The 18,034-nt window shown below is 39.0% G+C and overlaps 1 protein-coding gene and 1 pseudogene across 2 annotated transcripts in view; one reads left to right on the forward strand and one right to left on the reverse strand.

Annotated features, from left to right (window-relative positions):
* The window catches only part of TRABD (TraB domain containing), a 39,238-nt gene extending 35,984 nt beyond the window's left edge, over positions 1-3,254 (reverse strand). Inside the window, exon 1 of the mRNA XM_026714100.2 lies at positions 3,077-3,254. The gene's annotated coding sequence lies outside the window, so the exon portion shown is untranslated. The remainder of the gene's footprint in view (positions 1-3,076) is intronic.
* An 11,051-nt stretch (positions 3,255-14,305) lies between these two features.
* LOC148125532 (tetraspanin-7 pseudogene) lies at positions 14,306-17,701 on the forward strand (annotated as a pseudogene). Its single transcript, XR_015743760.1, has one exon. The product of XR_015743760.1 is annotated as a tetraspanin-7 pseudogene (transcript).
* The last annotated feature ends 333 nt before the right edge of the window (positions 17,702-18,034 follow it).

The raw sequence follows: 18,034 nt of genomic DNA on the forward strand, positions 1-18,034 counted from the left end.
TGTGGGGAAAAAGGAAGAAAATTGTGTTTTCAGACTGCTTTGAGTTCCAGGAGGAAATACATGTCGAACAAATGAATGGGTAAACAGGGGTCTCCAACCTTAGCAACCTTAAGACTTGTGGAGCTGGGAGCTGAAATCCACAAGTCTTAAAGTTGCTAAGGTTGGAGACCCCAGATTAAATAAATACTATCCCCATTGATAAAGGTGATAATAATTGGCGTAACATATTTCTATAAAAATCTCACATTCCCAATCAATTTGAAATCAGTTTGGTACCTGAGATTCTACTTGCTTTTTTACCAACCACTGAAACAGAAGACTATTTGAAAACAAGGGTTTTCAAAACAAAGTGAAATATTCTCTAAATAAATATTTTTTAACTAAACTTAGTAGCGTACTATTCTCAGAGGTGGAGACCCTTTGAGAACTGTATGCAACAAAATTTCATTTTAATGTATGCCGATTAGTGTACATTCAAAGTGACAATAAATTTAGTCTAAATCTAAGCTTTCTACAAAAATAATCTCATTGCTTTGGAATTGACCAAGTTAAATCAAATAAAACAGAAGCAGATCAGCTGCTGGTATTTTTGATCAATGAAAGCAATAATGGTATATACTCTTTTGTTATTATAGGCTGCAAAATGCTAACCTGCTTCGACTTTCTTTTATTTTACTATATAGCCAAAGGATAAGATCTCAGTGCACATTCCACTTCATAGACAGGAACATTCAGCTTTTAAATCAATTTTCTGAGGCACTGAGTCATCCCAAAGCATAAAACAACCCAACGTTGACAGCTATACCATTCATTCTGGAGTCAAAACAGTGAGTCGTCAGGAGCCCAAAGTTCACATTCAGGATCAAGAAATAATTGGATGCTGGAATTTGTACCCTGTCAAACTAGCTCATCTTCCAGGAGTTTATGCAATCATCTGCTGTGTTTTCCAGTCACCATGAAACCTGTTAAGACTACAATTCAACTTAAGTAACTTTTAAGTTACTTAAGAACTGTTACTTCATAAAATACTAAACTCACCAGGTGCACAAGAAGGAACTAAATACTTCATTTTGATAATGCATAGAGTTTAAAGAGTCAATTCTGATTCCTTAAATGTAGGGAGGAAAAATGTGTATATTTGATGTGTTAAAATAATCTTCCCCAAGTTGTATTGTTCAGGTATTTCGGATTACAAGTTCCTTTAATGCCAAGATGACTACTGGTCAGACAAATGGGAGTTGTCGTTCTCACAAATCTGGAGAAGGTAAGATTGGAGAAAGAACATTGCAAATGTACCCCATACAACAAAAATGAATTTCCAGGTGGTGGTAATAGACTAACAAAATAAGCACCCCTTTTTCCCAATTCTTAAGCCAAAGACTTTGGTACCTCTTTTATAAATTTGGAACCTTTTTCAAAAGTTGATATACTACTATATGCTTCAACAGGCCTACTGCAAACTATCTACTTCCAGGTAAAGTTCTGGTGGTTCCAGTTGACGCACATCTCTGCAAGGAGAGGATAAATGTGCTTTCTGTCTTTTAGTAACTTCTACTGACAAATCAAAAAAGGTTATTACAGCCACTTTCACAGACTGGGAGTGACTATTGCAATCACTTCACAATTATAGGACATGTTTAGCAAGTACCTCTGTAAAATATTCTTCCCACAGCAACATTTTCTAATTAACTGAACACTTAAATGAGTTTCATGTATCAACCCTTTCCAAATATAGTCAATTACATGGTGACCTATTAATGTTCAGTAATTTACACTGGACAATATACAGTATACTGTATTATGAATCGGTGTATATAAATTTAGCCACACAAAAGCAAAGGTTGAAATATATATATAGTAAACTTTGAGCACAACAAAGGAAAGTCAAACCCTAGAATTAAATCATATGGCATTGCCTTCTAGTCCTGTTGACTTGTATCTAACATTGTTTTAAGCTACTGTATCTTACTTTTAGTATAACATTCATGAAATAGAACATGGGCATATAAACACACACACACACACACACAAAATATGCATCCATATTAAAATGCCACATTGAAAACGATATAGTATTTATATATTATCATGCCACTGCATCAATTACCCAAATAATTCCGAAACAAGCCCCTGTTATTAATAACTTTTCCCTGTTATTAATGGAAAAGTTATTTTAGTAAAGAGATGAGATCTTGTATTTTTTTTGGAACATATTAATCACAATATGAATTTAAATGCCTATTGTTCTCTTCAAATCTGAATTTTGCTCCAATTCAGTTTCTGGCATCATGGTGTCTTTCTTCACGAAAAGTGCAATTTACTAAAACGGCAAAAGGAATTACATCATTCTAACCCAACGAAAACTACAAATGCCTGCGAGCCATCTCAATCGCCTTTCCAGTTTCTGCAAAAATGACACCTATTTGGGGAGAGCTCAGAACAGGCAGGTAAGGTCCCCCCTTTTTTTTTTACACTGTGACACCTTACAATATTGACATTTTCTATCTCTGGGGAGAGAGGGGAAGAAGAAGAAAAAGAAAAAAGAAGAAGAGGAAAAGTTTTTATTCTATCAAAACTCCCCAGCGCCATATGTCACTGGCAGGGGGGGGGGGGTTCCTTTGCACAACTTTCCCATTTAGGCTGCCTCGTGGGAAAAAGCCCTGAAGAGACTTTTTACCTAGATAAGTTGGGAGATGTTAGTAAGGAGGGGGGGGGGAAACCAAGTTTAAAGGTACGACAAAGCAGGCATCCCCTCACAAGTAATACACAATAAAGCGAAGCCCGCTTCTTCAAGAAACTTCCACCAGGATTTATTTTTTAATTTTTATTTTAAATATCCATTGCACACCTCTCCCCTTGCCTTGGCATTTGGCCATTGTGGAGAAAAGACGGAGGGGAACGGGGGGGTGCCTGAAAATTAAACCGATATTGTCCCCCTATTTGCACAGTCCACGACATGCCGGAGCCACAACCAGGAGAGGCTTCGGCCAACTCCGTACAGCTCCATGCAACAACAAAATAATAATAATAATAATAAATTAAGCAGGAAATACTAACTACCTCGCCCCTTACTTACTTTCCAAGCTCTGCCGCTCCCCGACAGGGAGAAACCCGGTGCTTACGAAGCCCCAGCTGAAACTCAACGCGGTTCCGGGACCCAACTTAGAGAAGAAAAAGTCCCCCAAGGGAAAACGAGTCCTCCGGGGACTCGGCGGCAGATTAGCCCGACAACACGTTGCATTAGTCATTCATATGGGAGGTGGAGAGGTTTTGACGGCGGGGGGGGCGGGGGAGCTCTGTGTGTGTGTATGTGTATGTGTGGAGGGAAAGTGCGCTGCTGTGCATCCTGGTAGCTGTAGTTCACGCCTGGCTTCCTGCTCCTATCCCCTGCAACGGCAAAGGGCGGAGATTGAGAAAAGGCCAACAACTACAACTCCCGAGGTGCCGAGCAAGGCGCGTGCGCGCTGGCTCTCGGTGCGGAGAGTGGTCGGCTTTGGCGTTGGAGTTTCTCCGGGGAGGGGAGGGGGGGGGAGGAAGGGAGGCGGGATTTTCTGCATGCGTTCTGCGAGCTTATGGTTTGATCCGTTGGCTTCGTTCCGTACGGCGGCCCCAGCTCTGGTTTTAAGGAGCTTTTTCTCGGCTCTCAAGGGCTGTAAAAGGATTGTTGGGGAAAGAGAAGCGTGTTCTAAGGCTTAGCGCCTTGAAGACGTGTGGACTTCAACTCCCAGGATTCCCCGAGCAAAAACGTCTGGCTGAAGGATTCTGGGGGTTGAAAGCCATCTAAAACTTGTTAAGGCAGGAGTCCCCAAACTTGGCCACTTTAAGACGTGTGGACTTCAACTCCCAGAATTCCCCAAGCAAAGCTTCTGGCTCAGGAATTCTGGGAGTTGAAGTCCGCACGTCTTAAAGTGGCCAACTTTGGGGACCTCTTAGGTAAGGCAATACTGGGATAAAACAATGAGGAGTTGTGATACTTCTGCTCCTTGGTCTCCCCTATATTCTGTTCAATCAGTGGAAGTTTGTCTTGCAAAATTCTGGACAACCACTTGGAAAAGAGAGAAAGTCTATACAGAAAGGCTATAACTTTCTGTATCTCTTTGCTGCTTTTTTTTTTTTTTAGCCCTCCTGGATTTTTGCAGGTCAGATCTGGAAGCGATAGCTTTGTTCTTGTTGACATAGATGGTTGGGATTATCTGTATCCAACAGGAAATGCTGGTATGCCAGATAAAATGGAACCCTAGGCTCAGATTCCATTGAGCTTAGCCTGCTAAGCCATTTGGGGAATTTAAAGCCCCAGAAAGGAGTCTTATGTAGATCCAAGACTTAAGACATTGCATGGTGGCAAATGACTTCCACTTATCACTAAACTCCTGAGAGATTTCTGTATTTATGTCCTTTGGGAGGAAGAGGGAGTGACATCAACAGAGAGGCCAGACAGAAATGGGATGTGAGAGATGCAACACAGCTGCTTAGGTTCCTGTAAGACAAGCTGTCTCAGCGTGCCCCGAAGACTGGAATTTCCCCCATCCTGCCCCCACTTTCTTTCAAAACTACATCTAAATATGGTGGTGCTACAGTTTTAGGGGCATTTGTTGTTTTCTCCTTCCATTTGCGGTTTTGAGGGAACTCTTGCAAGTGATTGTTTTGATGGCCAATTCCACCCACACTAGAAGCCAGACCAAAAAAAAACCTGAGCTGCAGTCACCCATCATTGTAGTTTTTAAAGCTTCTGGGTTTTACATGGCACTCACAAGAATTGTTGGAGAGCTTGGTGTAAATGCTTTGCTTTGCAGCATGCTTAGATTGTTTATTTTAATTAAAAAGCTTTGGAAAGGTTTCTGGGGAGGTGACAAGAAACACCACATCAGGGACAATGTCATTTCCAAGCATTAAGTGGAACGATAACAAATATTGACATCCCATTTTAATGCATATCATTCCAGTGGTTTCTTGCAGCATAAAATCAGTGGTGGTGTTTTAATAACAAGGACAAGCTAAAGAACTCACAGCATAGCAAGATGCAAAAGAAGATCTCTGCAGTTCAGAACAGATGCTGCTTGCAGAGAATGGTAAGATGGGAAGGAATGTGAGGAATGATAGAGCAAAAAGAGACGTGAATTCAAGCAGCTCTGATGTCTGGCAATCCTATCTTCTTAATGGGAGACTCCCTTGATCTCTGCCCCCAGCCCCCCCCCGCCCCACCCTCCAGCAAGGAACTCTGGGATTTTTGGATCAGGTTGTTTTAAGGTTTTGCTAAACTACAAAGTGAGTAGTTACAGTCATTAACATGAATAGGACAATAGATTCTAGGCAGGGGAGGATAGATAAAGAGCTAGAACAGAGGTCTGCAACCTTAAACACTCGAAGAGCCATTTGGACCCGTTTTCCACAGAAAACACCGGGAGCCTCAAAACCTGGGTAGGCGTGGCCAATTCAACATCACTCCCATCCAGTCACAGGACACCTCCCCCGGCCAAGCCTACCCAGGTTTTGTGGCTCCCAGAGTTTCCTGGGGGAAATGGGTTCTCTCCCTCCCTCCCTCTCTTTTCTGTTTTTTGTGTTTTATTTTCTCAGGCCAGGCGAGGAGTGACTGAGGGGAGGGCGAGGGGCGGGGCCAGCCAGTGCTGCGATCACCCAATAGGGAGCCATAGCAGAGGGCCCAAAGAGCCGCATGCGGCTCCAGAGCTGCGGGCTGCTGACACCTGAGCTAGAGCAACATGCAGAATAAGACAAGACATTTGGGACAGAATTGGAACCAAGGATTAAGAATGCTGGATAAAGCATGGATTACTGATGGTAGAGAAAATCAAGAAGAGGAACAAGAGTTATTAGAGCTACCACATGCCAAACTGGTGGAATGAAATGCTTCTTGTCCTAATCCCTGGGAGATCATTTTAGGGATCTGGAAACATGCTGAGTGTCCATATGAAAAGAAAGATATACTGCTCAATAGCCTCTAAAATTCTAGGATAATAATTTTAAAAAGGCCCTGAAGACCTGATTCGCCAAACAGCTTGAGGTCCCAACAGGGGAACATCATACGGGAGGTGATTGATGAATTAAGAGGCAATACCACCTCTCCCCCCTCTCCTTGCAGCCTGTTCCTTCCCCCCACGCATCTTTTTACTATGCTTTTTTTTATTGTAATTTCCATTTTTATTGTTTTAGAAATATTTTAATGCTGCAAGCTGCCCAGAGCCTCTTCAAAATGAGATGGGAGGCAAATATATGTAATAAAGAAATGATAAAATAAAAGCAGGCCCTCTACTAATTACACGTTTCATGGGGCTATGTTGGTATTAAAAAAAAAAGACTATATTTTAAGGTTGAATTGTGGATTCCTTGGTACTCTCTGAGGGTTGTTGGCAAGGCAAGCTGAGAGCCATAAAAGACTCCAAACACAAAACAAAAACTTCTGCAGATATTGTTTGAACCTAGAAAGGACATTACCTCTCCCTTTGTACATTTATAAAAAAGCTACAGGTAGTTCCCATCTTATGATCAATCACTTAGCAGCCATTCAAAGTTATGACAACCCTCCCCCCCAAAAAAGATACTTAAACCTTGATTCAAAGTTTAGATGTCTGGGCCTTCTCTGCAACACATGATCACAACAAGGGAAAGACTGGTTCCACATAAGGCAGTCTGTTGATCCAGGGGTCTCCAACCATGGCAACTTTAAGACTTGTGGACTTCAACTCCCAGAATTCCTCAGCTACAGCTGGCTGAGGAATTCTGGGAGTTGAACTCCACAAGTCTTCAAGTTGCCAAGGTTGGAGACCCCTGGGTTGACTTGTTATGTCTCTGTATACTTTTCTTAGCCAAGGGCAAATTCACATTAGAAACAAAAATCTCTTTTTAGTGGACAACATATTTCCGGGTCATCACCTTTACATACAAATATGACAGCAATTATACATTCATATATGCATACTTAATTCTATTATTACCTTTTCCATTCCAAATTTTCAGTAAGGAGAGAAATAAACACATTAATTCTAGCCTCTTTCATTAATCTCAATCTAAACATCTTTTTGTTTCATTTCAATTATCTCAAATATAATCCTTTAATATTCATTTTAAAAATAAAGATAAACAATATCTGTTTTCATAATAATAATAATAACAATAGCAATAAAAAGGTTACCAATGTCTCTCCTTGCTTTTAATAGTCTATATTAACTTATTAATTTAGTTGGTTCTTTAGTCTGTCATATTTCCTTTCCATTACACATTCTTTTTATAAATTCTAGATTAATACAAATTTTAACACTAAAGAAAAAAAAACAAGTATAGGTTTCACGCCTTTTACTGCTTTGAGTGTGACACCTCAATGATTAAAATATATCTTTGTTCCCTCATCTTTATTTCCAATAAACGATTATTTTTAAGAAGTTACAATAATAATCATTACATCTTTTCATTTGGATTCTGCAGCATATTTTCCCCCCTTAATTTTTAATAAAAGTTATCAGTATCTATATTACCCTATTTTCTAAATATTTTTAATTGCAGAAATATTCTTATTACCCCTTGTCACCCTGTAGAATCTCCTTTTTAATTCATCAACCATTATCTCTGAAAAAACAATTTCTTTTCAACGTTTTACTATTTCCATATTTCTTTATTTCATGCACCTGTTTCTTACTGCTTCTCCTCCCCCTCTTTTCCCCATATCTTTTCTCATTCCAGTTTATATCCCTCTCTTTCTTAATATCTTCCTTTCCTCTTTTCTGCTGGGTTTTTCTGCCTTTCCCAACTTCACAGGTATTCCCCCTTTTGATTGCCTTCTTAAATCTCAACTTTTTAACCTTCCTTCTTTCCCCACTTCTTTGTAGTGTTCTTTGTGTTAATTGACTATTTAAAATATCTTCTCCTTGAATCGACTCCTCCTCCTCTGAAGCTCTTTCTTCTTGTTCTTCAATCGCCATTTTTTTCTAACACAGAACAAAGTGATTCGCCTCTTTCCTGTAGTAATTCTCTCATACTTTTAAGTTCCATTTTTAATTCCCAAAGAGATATCCTCATTACACACTCTTGTATTTTATGATCGTTAAAGTCCACAAAAAACCCACTTTTACTTTCCTTCTTTCTTCTTTCAATTTTCTAAAGTTCTCAGTTGTCCCAGGCCAGGGTCTATACCAAAAACATCAATCAATCCCACAGTCAGTCTTTCCTTGCTTTTTTCTTTATTCTGGTTCTGCTTTCACTTTCTTACTTTGTTTCAATATTTCTTTAGTGTTATATCCACATAAGTTCATTCAGAAACAGGATGCTTTCCTTTTTGTTTGAGCTCAAGTTTTTGTCAAAAGGTGGCACTCTCCATTATACAAAGTCTTCACCTATTTTTTTGTTTAGGGTTTTTCGAACCTCAATATTCCAGCACAGTCCAGTCTCCAATTTGTAAACTTTATTATTATTATTTTTTGACAATCTTAAGTCCAGTTTTATTTTATGCCTGTTTATTGCCAAGATATTTTAGTCCAATTTAGTCAAATCTTTAGTTCCGGCTTCTTCCTTTCCTGCTTCGAAGCCCCGCTTAGCTGTCAAAAATATTTTCTTATTTTTTTCTCGTCTCTTTGTAATTTTGCCGCTCATGTTTCTTTTCTTAAAAAGAAAAAGAACTGGTTGTTGACCGCTGCTCTAGATCAGGGGTGTCAAACCGGGATGCGTCACTTGCAGGCCACGCCCACCCCAGCTCCACAAATGGAAAAAGTGTCGCGAAATGTCACATGACAGCAATGTGACAGCATGAGTTTGACAACCGTGTTTTATAGAGAAACATGTTGAAAACTAAGGGGGCTGTGGTGCAATCCAGATCCAAAAGATAGGTGATTCAGAATGGGCGTGGGCTTGCATGTTGCATCAAAAGTTCTTAACCACATTTCCCCCTTTGAATCTGGATTGCAGCACACCCCTAGAAATGAACACAGCTGGCTTTCAAGAGTACCGTAAATGCTTTGTAATAAATTAGCCGCTAGAAGGAGCTCACATATTCTTTTTTTAACCTTTCACAAATACAGCCAACTGGATACATTTCAATCTAGAGCTTGAACTCCATACGGCATTCTTCCATACAGCAGTTTAAAAAACAGAAATTGCAATATTACAAATCATCTTCAGTAATTTTTTGTTAGAAGAGTATGAAATCAGCGATTGCAATTGATTTAATTTAGTTAGTTCAAGAGTGGGACGTAAAAAGCCTTCTTAATGTATGGAATAGTTTAGGATTGTCATTCTGGTGACCATATCTAAAAGAAGTTAGGACTTCTACATTTTGAAAGGCTGGGTAGGCAGGGTTTATTATCGTATGACCTTCTCTGTAATTAAAAAACCCTCATTTTCAATCCTGATCTTATACATCCTACCATGAAGGGGTTCTGCCTGGTGGAAAGTCAATCAGCTCGTCTCACTCCAAATCACATAAATGGGAAACCAGAGGATCTGAGCAATTAGAACAAGTAAAATAAGGTCTCCTTTAACCCCTGCTGTAAATATTTGGATGATTTATATCAATTTAGCATGTTAATTCTTAGGGAGATGGTTTTGTTTTATTTTGTTTGAATTTGTTTTGGTATTTATAATAACTAATTTTTATGACTATATGTTATTACATTGCTGTAAATTACTGTCTTTTAATTTGTTTTTGTGTATTTCTTTTTCAAAATTACATTTTCTAAAGTGTAACACTTGATGACTACATGAATATATTTCTGCAGTTTCATTACCACCGTCAAGAAATATTGCTGGTTCTAATTGCTTTCCAAGAACTGCCACGCATAGAACATATGCTTACAATAGAGCTAAAAATAAGTTATATCAAACCGAATTATTATTTAATTTTTCTTAATCGAATTATACGGTATACTGATAGATTTCATAGGGTCTAGTGTCTTTACTTTCTTTATTGTAAAGTGGTTATTTATTTGGTATTCTTTCCATTAGAGACAGAGCTGCCTTTTAATATATGTCTGTTTTGTGTTTTTTTATATGTAAATTCAATTAATAAATATTAATTTTGCATCAAACCTGCCTTGGATGAGCATGTTTAGGGTTGCCATATCTGGGCTGTAGAAGTCAGGATAATAAGTGGAAGGCAGGAAAGGGAAACAGAAGGAAAAAAAAAATCTTGCTTCCATTCAATGGTCATCTGGATTTTTGTGGCTGTGAACATCCTGAACTCCAAACAATCCTACTTTCAACATCTTTGGAAATTTGGCTCTTGTCTCAGGCTTTGCAGTAGGGTGGTTGTTGGTTTTTCTACAGAGATTAGAAATAGTTTTTCTTTTCCTACACATACATTTTTTTTAATTGTTCTTTTTTAAAGCGTAAGTTGTCTGAGGTCATCTAGATGCAGGGGTCTCCAACCTTGGCAACTTTAAGACTTGTGGACTTCAACTCCCAGAATTCCTCAGTCAGCTTTGCTGGCTGAGGAATTCTGGGAGTTGAAGTCCACAAGTCTTAAAGTTGTCAAGATTGAAGACCCCTGAATTCTAGAGCAAGGCAGCCTCCAAATTTAACAAATACATACCTGAATAAAATAACCCAAATATCTATGGTTTATTCAAAGAAATTGTACCTGTAGTTAAACAAATAGTGACATTAGTCACCTGCTTACTCAGCTGTTATTCTCATTATGTTCAATTAGGCTTAATCCATAGGTGAGTGGGTACAATATTTCATTTTGTGTGATAAAAGTATCCTCATTAGCAAAGGAAACAATGATAAATTAAAAATGCAAATCTATTGAAAAAACAATCCAAGTGCTCCCATAACAACTCAACCTTCCACACGAAGAGCTGTGTAAGAATAGTATTCAGGTAAACACAAAGTGCAATGACCTAAGATTTCAGAAAATAGGAAACAGACCACCTATACGACATCTTCCAACAAAATGGATACCCGAGGCAACTTTGTCAAAAAGGGCCCAACTCAACCCACTGTAGCACCATTAGCATAAGCTATGAAAAGGACATTGCCATATATCAAAAAACATTTCCAAAACCACCCACAGACTACAACCACATGACATTATCATAGCACACATGTCAACTAATGCCCTCCAAAATATCTTAAGCAAACCAAAAGATCAATAACCCCAGAAGAAAAAAAGCAGAAGTCGTCTACAACATGCAGTGTAAGAAGTATAAGTCAACCTCGGGTCCTGCTGACTGACCCAGATTGGATCTTGCATAGAGTACAAGGACTACAACAGCCACCATGTAGGACAGGCAGGCAGAAGTTGAGCCAAGTACATCCATAAATACCAATTAGCAATCAGAAGACAAGGCACAACACCTTGACAAACGTCTACTAGAATTTCAATTGGAACACTGCAGGCATTGTAGACCAAATCCAAAAGTTCTAGACAATTCCTGGCAATTTAGGATTCTAGTAAAGCAGACCTCAATAGCCATATGGAGATAAACCATACAGTATTTACACACCATTCATAAAGAGACAATAAAAAACTAAGAAGGAAACAAAAGGTCCAGAACATATCCTGTCCAGTCCACCAGCCAATATCCAGATAAGTAGGGATTAACACTAGACAAACAAGCAGACAGAAAACAATGCCCTAAGCAAGTAACTACTAAGGAGAAAACCACATTTTCACCAACATGGTAGGGCAAATTATATATAAATGGAGCAAACCCCACACTCATCAGTACTGATAATGTTATCTAGTTGGGTAATGAAATGTCTGCAAGCAACCAAGCTCAGAGACCACCAAGGACTCCACAGTAATCTTTTCAACCATTATGAACACTAACAGACTTCAATCGTACAACTTTCTCAATCACATTAATGTTTTTTTCCCCCTCTAGTTAATTGTAACTTTCAGAAGTAATAGAAATAACACTTAGAACCAAGGTTTCTAACTTAACCTAATATAAAGATAGAACAGGAAACATTTTGTCTCTCCAATATTCTTGTATCTCAATATTTCAAAATACTGTCAGTTTCCATTGTTTCTCCAAAATAAACCAAGCCTCGTAACACAGCCCTGGGATTCTTCTCACAGAGTAAAATGTAGAGGGCAATCAGTGTATTGTGTTTAGCTTAAAGCAAGTTACATGTAAATTATTAATCCACATAGATTTCTTGTCTTTCCTATGAATAGGACAAACGGCTGATCTCAAATACAGATTGACAGAAATTTTCCTATCACTGTATGTATTTTATAACAGTTAGAGGCATTTTATTACTTTATTTTAAAACCACTAACCATGTGATGGAAAAATGAGGAAAGCAATCTGTCCACAATCCATAGGTGACCTTAATGAAACATTTAATCATGAATCAGTACTTTAAGCTTCATGAACCCAAGTATCAAAATCAAGCAATTTGGCATAAACTGAAAATATAAAATCATAATTTTATCTTAAAATGTATGTTAAACTTCAGCTTTATAAATCAGAGAATGCACGAGTTGCTTTTTCACATATTTTCATGGTGTGCTTATTTAATTGGCAAATTAATCTTGCTGTTTAATATTCCGTTTGATATGAATTTCTATTTAGATTAGTTTTTATGGCTAATAACTTTCAATTCAGTTGAGTAGATCAGGGGTTGCCAACCATTTGGACCTCAGAGACCACCAAACTCATAATTTTAAATCCCAGGGACCACTTACTGGTTCTGTAGGCGTGGCCTAAATTGTGGGTGTGGCTTGATGGTCATGTGACTGGCTGGGCATGGTTTGTATGTAAATATTATAAATATTTATATAAATATTGAATTTTCATAAAAAAGAGCAATTTTTACCCAAAACCAGGCAAAGCAGGCAGGCAAATTGAGTTGCTCATAGAATCACAGATTCATCCAGAAATCTATCTATCTGCCATCGGCTAGCTCAGTCTGTCACATAAAATTTGCTTGCAAGCAACCTCATGAAATTTGCTAGCAAGCAAACTCACAAAATTAACTCACAACACACCATGTATGTAAATATTGAACTTTTTATAAAAAAAGAGCAACTTTTACCCAAAATCAGGCAAAGCAGGCAGGCAGATTGAGTTGCTCACAGAATCATTCAGTGATCAATCTATCTGCCATCAGCTAGCTCAGTCTCTCAAGTTTGCTTGCCGTGAGTCTGCACTGAATAATAGAACCTTCAGTCCTAAGGGAGGTTCGGCTATGCTTAAAAGGAGAGCCGAAATCTAAAGACTGGCTAGAAAGCAAGAAATCCATCCAATTTCCTGCTTCCTAGCTAATCTAAATTTCCTGGCACAGCAGAACAGATGATGGTTGGAAAAAGGAAAAATAGCAATTTAGCAGGCAAGTTTGCCGGGTAAGGAGTGAGTAGCCGGGGAGGGTTCCTGCGGGCCATGTGGGCGGCGCAGCCTTGTTTTCTGTGCAGCCTGGATTAATTGCTTTGGGGGGTGCTCTGGGGGTGAGATTTCTCTGCGGCCCTCCAAAATTTTCTCACGGCCCATCAGTGGGCCGTGGCCCACCAGTTGTCAACCACTGCGCTAGATTTCTTTTAGTCCTGAGTTTAAATTTCACAATTTGGGAGTTAAATTCATGTTCTAATACTATGTAACATATAGCTTTAGCAGCTACAGGTAGTCCTCAACTTACAATAGGTTGCTTAGGACCATTTGAAGTTACAATTGACTTTCCTGGGGTGCTTATGACTCAGTTCTGAATTCTGACAGCTACCTCCTCCTTGCAGTCATGTCAGGGGTCGGGCAACAGGTTCATTCAGGACTGAATAATAACTCAGGACTTGCTGTGTAACTTCTAAACACTTTTTCTTAAATTAATGCATAATAAAGGAAATTCTTGCTAAAGCTGGTTGCAAAGTCCACATTCATCTCCATCAACAGTGCCTTGTATTTTAAAAGAGTTGATGTTTTTCAGATTGTGGCATGTCACAGACCTATTTTGAGCACATTTTGAGTTGAAAAGCAGAATGCCATGCTGGGGTGTTACGTTGCTGGTAAAGAGTATATTGTAAAATGATGGATTCAGCTTTGCAGTGGGGGAAAAGCATATTTTATTTAAATAGAATCTTATATTCTGGAGTGAGGGGATCAAGGGAAAGCATCATCAGCTTGCTAAATAAGTAAATCGAGGCTCTCGTGGAAACTGATTTTTCTGTCTGGCAGTTCAGCAAGAAGCAACCTTTGATGTCTAAAACCTTCCTAGCATTGGGAAACCAGAGAACCATGACAAACCAATTAGCAACTTGGATATCAAGGTGGGGCATGTAACAGGAGAAAGAGGGACAGGAGCCCTTGAGTGACAATTTGAGAGGCAGGCAATTCTCTGGAGCTGTTAGAAACAGCTTGTACTGCAAGCCCAAGGTTGAATCAGTCCAGCGACACAGTTGATCGGAGAAACAATCCAGCTGCGTTGGTGTTGCGCTGATGGCAGACAATGTTACAGACTAGCAAGCTTGCATTTTGGATTCTGACCAGGTTGAACCAATTGCTAGCTCTCTCTTTTTTTTTTCCTACTCTCTGAGAACGGCTCTAAAACGTAGCAGCAATATTCTCCAGCAGGTTTTTCCTAACTAGAACATCTTGCTACAGTATTATCAGCATTCCTCAAGAATCTCTGGTGAGGCAACCAAGACTATCCAGTTGACAAGGTGGAGAAGAAAGCGAGAGCTCAGGAGCACCCAGTGACAGCATACAAGGAGCACTGTCTGAGATCAATAACTAGAAGCACCTGAGAAATCCTCCTCTCGTCATCCAAAAGGTATCATGGCGCTCCTCAAACTTTTTCTCATGGCTTTCAGCTTTGTCTTCTGGGCAGCTGGTCTAATTATGGTCACCATTGGTATCTGGGCCAAGATTTCATTAGGTACCTACCTGATGCTGTCAACCAATCAATACCCTCCCACCCCCTTCATTTTGTTGGCTGCTGGCATCACTATCATCGTATGGGGCTTTCTGGGTTGCTTTAGTGCTGCCACGGAACATCGTTGCCTCCTGCGCACTTATGGCGGTTTCCAGCTGGCTGTCTTGGCGGCAGGACTGACGGCAGGGCTGTCTAGCTTGTTTTATCGTGAGAATATTGCCGAGGGTTTCCAGAATGGACTGCAAGAAGCCATCAATTCCTACACGAAGGATGAGGAAAAAGCAGAGGCCCTGGATTTCATTCAGCGCAACCTGAATTGCTGTGGCATAGAGAGTTACCGTGACTGGTTTTCCTCACCCTGGTCGGTGGAGCAACAGCGACCTAATGGCTCTGTGCCCATCAGCTGTTGCAGGACCCGAAAAGGTTGCTTGCATGCGCCACTCCCTTCCGATGCCAGAGGTATCTACCACAATGGATGCTTCAGAAAGGTACACGACTTTGTCAGCTACAATATGTTCTACATCGCCTCAGCTGCACTCGGACTGGCCATCATGCAAGTTGTGGGGATCATCCTTTCTTGCCTCCTGGCTGCACGTATCCTACCACAGGCAGAATCATCCGCAGGGACCACCCCACAATGAATATGGAGCCCCGAGAGCCTTCCTTCTTCCAAGGCACTGTAGCCTTCTTCCATAAACTTCACTTTGCAGGACCAAATCCTCCCACATCTGTGGGTTTGTTGCATATCAGACCCTTGTAGAATCCTTTGCTCCATCTACCATAGCATTCCTGACTCTTCAGTGGTCGATTCTTCTTATTCGCCATTCTTTTTATCCATGTCACCATGGCAAGAAACTACTTAATGTTTTTCCTTGTTCTCCTTTCTCATAAGATAGAACAATGCTATTCTGTCTTCCAGAACTTTGTTTCCAATTAGCTTCCATTTTAATACCTTTAAGCAACCGGAATTGGCAGCCCTTCTATAATTCATCTGGAGAATTTTTGGCTCACTTCACAGATAATTAAACTGTAAAGCTATTCTCAGTTGGATGCCTTTTAAAAACTACTTTTTCTATCAACAGTGCTAGGAAGAACAAAACCTTCTTTTTTTCTTTTCTTGTGTCAGCCAGTGAAACTTTTGTGATAACAGGTTGCTGGAGAAGAGGGGTGGAGAGAATTGAGAAGATAACACAGATTAAGGTTAGAAGTTAGTCCCAGTATTATGATAGGAATGTGGAGGAGGGATTGTAACTTATTATAATTCAATCATAGTATACGGTAATGTTTCTTGAAAAAAAATAATGCTACATGCACTTCAGCCTAGAAACAGGACCTGTTATTTCAATAGAGTTTATTCTGAAGAAAATCCATTCGATTGCAACCTAAATGGCAACCCTCGTGCGCTCATGAAAAGTCTCTTTGACATCGTGTTATAGGTCTTAAATTCAGTTCCTCCTTTAAATGGTATTCTGACAAGTAATTTATCCACATTTTTTAAAGATGTAGTTATAGGGCTTAGGAGATTTAAGCTAGTTGCTCTAGGTTAGACTGTCTACCTGGTACCTAATATTTTATTTTAAGCTGATATCAGCATACATTAAGTACTGTATGTGACCATTACAGAATTTAAAAACTTTGTCTGTAATTTTGGATTTTGTTTTAATTAGCAAGGAAACACATTTCCCTATTTAGTAATGTTATATCATCAGAGTTTTCTTCGTATTTCTTCACAGCCTTTCTTTCTATTGCTTTTCTTTCTATTGCCTTTCCTTGTAAAGCATATTCAACATCATAATGGGATGGACAGAGAAAACTTTTGGCGGCCTACTAATAACATGGATAATTTGGCTATCTCATCTTTGGCACATGTTTTTCCTAAGGTTAACTCTTCAAAGTTAAACTACTCATGTGATATGTCATTTGCAATTCTTTCCATAAGAGCTAATAAGTAGTTGTGGGCATTAAAGTTGCTGATCTTGACAGAAGTAAATGAAGTTAAATTCTTTTTCCTGGAAATTTTCACAAAGAGAAAAATGTGTGTTATCTTCCAGAATAAGATCTTGCTATCTAAGACAGGAAAAGAGAAGTTTAGTCACTGTCCTTTCTTGTTTTGTTATTTAGAGGAATTATTCTGTTTGATTCAGTTTCTTTTAAATTACAAATTGCCAGAGAAATCAATGGGTAATAATTTCTCAATGACTTGTATGGCTACATTTATGTCTGACTTTTCAAGTGGTCTGATTGTCACAGACTTTCGTATTCTGTTCAATACCCAGGACCTAATCTTTAGTCAATGCTGGCTGAGGAATTTTGGGAGTTGAAATCCACACATTTAACAGTGGTCAAGTTTGTAAAAAAAAAAAGTTTAAACAGCTTCAGGATAACAGTATTACAGTTCTAATCATTAAAACGACTGCCTAATAAAACAAATAAATCTCTCTAATGCTTGCAAACTGAAATGATCAAGCTGAAGAAGGAAAGCAAAAAAGTATAGTGGTATAATTCAGTGAAAGTATAGCATATGAATTGTCTGGTTTTTAAATTTCATGTGTAGTTATGAAAAGTGAGCTTAGCTTACAAATACATTTGAAGGAATTATGGTAATGTTTATGATATTATATTTTTATTTGTAATTAGTCTAGGGGTGGGCAGCTTGCCATATTCTATTGTGTACGTCTAGTAAGTAAATAACCGTGATATAACAGTTCCTAACATTTATTATATATGGCAATTTTTAAAAAGTTGAATTTTCCTTTCTATTTCTATATTTCTACAATTGTGTATTTTATGTTGTAACACAAGAAACGATGTACTTTTTAAAGAAACCAGCGATTTTTGCAAAGGGATTCTTTATGCCTGGAAAATAAATTCATCCCTGCAAATTGCAACTGTATTTAAAAATGACTTGTTCTCTCTCTCTCCCCCTATCCCGGTGTCCCTCTCTCTCTCTCTTTGTGTGTATGTGTGCGTTCACACGTGTACGTTTGTTAGATCCTCATTCTTCCTGACTTGGTGAGTCTCCAGACAGTGACCTCAGGTGAGCCCAGGTGATCCATACATGGAAAGGGGAGTTCCTAGCTTGGTCTGGATAATTTTTGTCCCTTGTACATGGGTGGTTCTGGGCAGCTGACCACATGGAGTTGAGAGTGGGGGAGTATTTATACCTTCTTTTGGACTTTGCACTTGAACTTCCTGTTCCTGTGCAAGAACATGTATTCTATTG

Source organism: Pseudonaja textilis, chromosome 5 (assembly GCF_049901715.1).
Source record: "Pseudonaja textilis isolate UNSWEBS1 chromosome 5, rPseTex1.2, whole genome shotgun sequence".
Classification (NCBI taxonomy): domain Eukaryota; kingdom Metazoa; phylum Chordata; class Lepidosauria; order Squamata; family Elapidae; genus Pseudonaja; species Pseudonaja textilis.